The sequence below is a fragment of the Anomaloglossus baeobatrachus genome, chromosome 1 (genome assembly GCF_048569485.1).
Source record: "Anomaloglossus baeobatrachus isolate aAnoBae1 chromosome 1, aAnoBae1.hap1, whole genome shotgun sequence".
NCBI classification, from domain to species: domain Eukaryota; kingdom Metazoa; phylum Chordata; class Amphibia; order Anura; family Aromobatidae; genus Anomaloglossus; species Anomaloglossus baeobatrachus.
The window spans coordinates 776,290,932-776,297,492 of record NC_134353.1 but is presented as its reverse complement, the minus strand read 5'-3'; positions in this window follow the sequence as shown (position 1 = coordinate 776,297,492).

The window sequence follows — 6,561 nt, the reverse complement described above, 5'->3', positions numbered from 1 at the left end:
TTTGGTTTTCATGGGAAAATTTTAAATTTAATTTTAAAATTATATTCTACCCCCACGGCACGGATTTTGGTGAATCATTTCCTTTCAAATAAGTTTCATATTTCTAATGGTACTAGACAGGGCTGTCCGTTGTCCCCTATACTCTGTGCCCTTATGATAGAACCGCTTGATGAATCCATTAGATTAGATGAAAATATTAGGGGCATCCATTATAATAGAAGACAATACAAGATCTCATTATATGCGTATGACATTCTCTTGACGCTAACCAATCCGTTGGAGTCTTTGCGGCGTGTTAGTTCTATTATTACAGATTTTTCTAATATTTCCTATTATCAATCTAATCATTCCAAATCTAAAATGCTGCAGTATAATTTAGACCCACATTTACGTCATTTTTTGCAGTTAGAATTTACGTTCGACTTGTCGTCCAATGAGCTTCTCTATTTAGGTATAATTATCCCTTCTAATTTACAGAAAATCATTTCAGTTAATGTCAGGCGCGCCTTAGATGTAATTCAAGCCACTTTGAATACCTTAAAAATCACTGAAACGTCCTGGGTAGGGAAAATAGTCTCTTATAAAGCTCTTATTCTACCAAAAATTTTGCATATAATGCGTTGTCTGCCCTTGACTATCCCTAAACAAATATTGATTAAAATACAAGCACAGATCTCATCTTTTGTTTGGCAGGGGAAGGTTCCCAGAATCTCTAAACTCACCTTATTTGAGCATAAGAAAAATGGAGGTATTGGCTTGCCTAATATCCAAGGATATTATTTGACGAATTTGGTCAAGCAAACCCAAAACACATTACTGGATCATTTCAACAATAGTTGGATGTACATTGAGAAAGGCCTGTGCCATAATCGCCATAAACGGGATGTGATCTTGTCATATTTAATAAAAAGAAGCAAACGTTTAGTGGATAATCCGACTACCAAGGCAGAAATAAGAGCGTGGAGATTACTGCAAGATATTTTATTACGCCAGGGCGAACCCCTCAGCGAGATTAGAGAGGTCTCGTTAGATTTATTAGAATTATTAATCCCACGTATTAAACTAGATGGTTGGAAAAAGAAGGGAATTTTAAACATGTGTAATTTATTAAGAAATAATTCTCTTTTAGGATTTGAGGCTCTTGCTGAGGTATACCATCTGCCTGATACAGAAAAGATTAATTGGGTTAGGATAAGTGAATTCTTGGCAGATACAACAACTTCTGCCTTCAAGATTCCGAGATTACTGAATGTTCTTTTGCACAATCCGACTAATGAGATCTTCTGGAAAACTAGTAACATTTACAGAATATTCAATGATGATCTCCAATTGACTAAATTACAGTATATGAAATCTTGGGAAAGAGATTTGGATTGCTCATTCTCGCTTAAACGATGGCAAACGTCCTTGAAACACACATATACGAATTGTGCTTGTGTTAATTTGCAGGAAACACACCATAAATTACTTAGTAGATGGTATTATACGCCTCAAAGATTGAATGTCATCTCATCCTCTAATTCAAGTCTTTGTTGGAGGGGTTGTGGCTGTACTGGCTCTTTTTTCCATATTTTTTGGAGTTGTCCTTTGTTGGGTACCCTACGGAAAGACACAGAACATCTTATATATACAGTGACCTCAGTTAGAATTCATTTGACCTCTGAGCTAGTTCTCCTATCTATTGGTTTGGAGGAGTTGAAAAAGCGGTGTAAACAAATTACTTGCCATATTCTTTTGGTCATTAAATCTTTACTAGCGTCCAAATGGAAGGAAATAGATGTCCCCTCAATATAAGAAGTTATAGATAGGGTTTCCTTACCCAACATATATGAGTACAACATAGCCCTGAAGGAAGGTAACTTTTCTAGATATGCTGAGAGGTGGTATCTGTGGTCTCTTAAATTTAACCCAACCCTTAAGATATACGACCTTTGATGTTATTCTCTTGCTTTTTGTTTTTTTTCTACATATATTAGTTGTTTGAATTTTCTTACTGTTTGCAAATTTGCCTTATATTTGCAGTATGTTTCTTTTGCATAGTAATAGTTGCTAGGAATCCTGGAGTTGTATATTTTTATTTAATTATTTATTTTTAATGTTGCCTTTCAAATTATATCTAAAGCCTATTGTTTGTTAAAAAATGACAAAAATTGTAAAATAAGTAATTTCAATGCTTGCTACACCTCATTTTATGTTTCCCCTTTCCCTTTTTCCTGTTATAAATAAAGACAGTATACAAAAAGGCGTTATGTATGGAGGCAAAAAAACACGGCATTGCAAGAAAAGCACTTGCTACCCACAGTAAAATTTGGTGGAGGTTCCATCATGCTTTGGGGCTGTGTGGCCAATGCCGGCACTGGGAATCTTGTTAAAGTTGAGGGTCGCATGGATTCAACTCAGTATCAGCAGATTCTTGACAATAATGTGCAAGAATCAGTGACGAAGTTGAAGTTACGCAGGGGATGGATATTTCAGCAAGACAATGATCCAAAACACCGCTCCAAATCTACTCAGGCATTCATGCAGAGGAACAATTACAATGCTCTGGAATGGCCATCCCAGTCCCAAGACCTGAATATCATTGAAAATCTGTGGGATGATTTGAAGTGGGCTGTCCATGCTCGGCGACCATCAAACTTAACTGAACTTGAATTGTTTTGTAAACAGGAATGGTCAAATATACCTTCATCCAGGATCCAGGAACTCATTAAAAGCTACAGGAAGCTACTAGAGGCTGTTATTTTTGCAAAAGGAGGATCTACAAAATATTAATGTCACTTTTATGTTGAGGTGCCCATACTTTTGCACCGGTCAAATTTTGTTTAAATGTGGATTAGACATTTTTTGTTAGTACAATAAACCTCATTTCAATCCAGAAATATTACTCAGTCCATCAGTTATTAGATATATGAAACTGAAATAGCTGTTGCAAAAACCCAAATTGTTATAAAGAAAAAAGTTTAACATTAATAGGGGTGCCCAAACTTTTTCATATGACTGTACTTGACAGGGGCATTAGTTATTAAAGGGAACCTGTCATGTCTGCTAACACAATTAATCTACAGATATAGTGTTAATCTGCAGGGTAATAGAGTTATGAAGGTGCCCTGCCACTTTATTCAAATGTGGCACCAAAGAGAAAGGGAATTTTATGTCTCTTGGGAGCCGCTGGTTTCTAAGCGTGCCGACGCAGCTTCGGTCATCACTTAATATTATATATTATAGCCATAATCATCAACATTAGCAGAAATAAACACTTGAAATAGATCACTCTGTTTGTAATGACTTTTTGATGATATTCTAATTGAGATGCACTTGTATATGAAAGAATACATTATATGTACGTTATACAAACCAGAAAAGTGGGGGTCCACTAGTGAGGCCAAAATGTGGCCAAAAAATCAAATTTTACAGCCATAAGAGGAAATAATTTAAATGACATAATACCAACAGTATAATGGGGATCAGGTAAGAAACCGGAAAAGATCCCCATTATACTGTTGGTATTATGTAATTTAAATTATTTCCTCTTATGGCTGTAAATTTTCAATAATAAAGACTTTTATGGATATTATAAGAGGTTTTTATTCCTTGTGACTTTTTGGCCACATTTTGGCCTCACTAGTGGACCCCCACTTCTCTGGTTTGTATATTGTGCATTATGGGGTCTAGTGACATTGGATAAATTGATCATGATAGGTTCCAGTGTTCCACCTTTTGTCTTATTATATGTACGTTGTAATTACCTTATGAAGTAGGAAGCTTCACAGTTATTTCTGGCTGTGATTTATTTTTAGAAAAACATGTTGAGATTGGTTGATGCAGTTCTATAAAACTTAGGCTGAATTCACATATTAGTTTTTATTCTCAGATCCAAAAAAACTAAGTGATTTTCATCAGTGCCCTGGATTTGATCAGTTTCTTTGTGCGTCAATCTTTACCATCAGTGTGGCATCCATTTTTCTCAGATGAATAAAAAACTTGCTGGATCTTTTCCAAGTTTAGCTTAGCAACCAGCTTGTGAAAAATTGTATAGCATACAGATGCAACACTGATGGACATATTGGTCAAAACTTGAATATGTCTCCATATTGAAAGAACAATGTTAAAAGAACCAAAGCTCTACCTGGGTGTCCATGTCAACCTCAGTTTTCGCAACTCCCCATCTGTTCCTGTAATCAGAATTTCCTGTGTCGCAACGTTATCAGAGATGTGGGTGATAGGGGCTGGCTGACTTCTCATTGAATAGCCCATTCAGACCGCTTCTTTGTCACAACGGATACATAACTAGAGAAGGGTTTGGCTTAGCTTTTGAAATGAACTGTTAGCTTGCCCCCTTTCAAAAATTAGAGCTGTTTAACCCAGGACCAAATGTAACATGGGGGATATTACATTAGTCAGTTATCTGTAAATGTACAAAATATACAAATGTACACTAATGTATTGTTTTTCTGAATATGTGACTTGCCTCTTCAGAGAGGAAGAGGACAGGAACTCTTGTGGAAGTAGCAATCCTTAAAGTCAATATCCTGTAGCAAAATCGGGATTCAAGACCTGGTTGAAAAAACTAGCACTAGGGCTTGCAGAGTGAAGTGAAAAATGTATTCAAGGTAGGTTGCCACTAATTCTTCCCACACAATATCACAAGCTCTGCTTTTTTATATAGTTATATCCATTAATTTCAAAGTTGACCCTTTAAAGTACATTGCCAAATGACTTAGGATAAGAAGCCAAATCAGCACTCCATTAACAGACAATTGTTTCTGGGTGTTTGCTTTTATAAGCCATACGCCTCTAAAGGCCGCTTTACACGCTGCGATCTCGCTAGCAAGATCGCTAGCGTGCGTACCCGCTCCCCATCAGTTGTGCGTGACCCGTGGCACACAACATCGTTCAAACCCGTCACACTTCTTACCTGCCTAGAGACGTCGCTGTGACCGGCGAATCGCCTCCTTTCTAAGGGGGTGGTTCGTTCGGCGTCACAGCGACGTCACTAACTAGGCACCCAATCGAAGCGGAGGGGCAGAGATGAGCGGGACAAACATCCCGCCCACCTCCTTCCTTCCTCATTGCGGGCGGCCGCAGGTAAGGTGAGGTTCCTCGTTCCTTCAGTGTCACACATAGCGATGTGTGCTGCCGCAGGAACGACAAACAACCTGCGTCCTGCAACAGCAATGATATTTGGGGGAGGAGCGTGTCAACGATTAACGATTTTGCATGATTTTGCGACCTTTTTCGATCGCTCGTAGGTGTCATATGCAACGACATCGCTAACGAGGCCGGATGTGCGTCACGAATTCTGTGACCCCCAACTACATTGCTTTAGCGATGTCGCTGCGTGTAAAGCGGCCTTAAGAATTTGAATAAGCAAATTATCTCTTCAGAGAGTTAGAAGTTTAGAATTGTATTGTCACTTACTGGAAGTAGCAATCAGGCAAGTCAATATTGACCCTATAAAGTACCTTCCCACATGACTAAGGATTAAAAGAAAAACCATAAGCCAAAAAAAGTGAACATAGTTTTGCATATGTATAAAAAAATGTATATAAAAAAGATACAGTTAGGTCCAGAAATATTTGGACAGTGACACAAGTTTTGTTCTTTTAGCTGTTTACAAAAACATGTTCAGAAATACAATTATATATATAATATGGGCTGAAAGTGCACACTCCCAGCTGCAATATGAGAGTTTTCACATCCAAATCGGAGAAAGGGTTTAGGAATCATAGCTCTGTAATGCATAGCCTCCTCTTTTTCAAGGGACCAAAAGTAATTGGACAAGGGACTCTAAGGGCTGCAATTAACTCTGAAGGTGTCTCCATCGTTAACCTGTAATCAATGAAGTAGTTAAAAGGTCTGGGGTTGATTACAGGTGTGTGGTTTTGCATTTGGAAGTTGTTGCTGTGACCAGATAACATGCGGTCTAAGGAACTCTCAATTGAGGTGAAGCAGAACATCCTGAGGCTGAAAAAAAAGAAAAAATCCATCAGAGAGATAGCAGACATGCTTGGAGTAGCAAAATCAACAGTCGGGTACATTCTGAGAAAGAAGGAATTGACTGGTGAGCTTGGGAACTCAAAAAGGCCTGGGCGTCCACGGATGACAACAGTGGTGGATGATCGCCGCATACTTTCTTTGGTGAAGAAGAACCCGTTCACAACATCAACTGAAGTCCAGAACACTCTCAGTGAAGTAGGTGTATCTGTCTCTAAGTCAACAGTAAAGAGAAGACTCCATGAAAGTAAATACAAAGGGTTCACATCTAGATGCAAACCATTCATCAATTCCAAAAATAGACAGGCCAGAGTTAAATTTGCTGAAAAAGACCTCATGAAGCCAGCTCAGTTCTGGAAAAGTATTCTATGGACAGATGAGACCAAGATCAAACTGTACCAGAATGATGGGAAGAAAAAAGTTTGGAGAAGAAAGGGAATGGCACATGATCCAAGGCACACCACATCCTCTGTAAAACATGGTGGAGGCAACGTGATGACATGGGCATGCATGGCTTTCAATGGCACTGGGTCACTTGTGTTTATTGATGACATAACAGCAGACAAG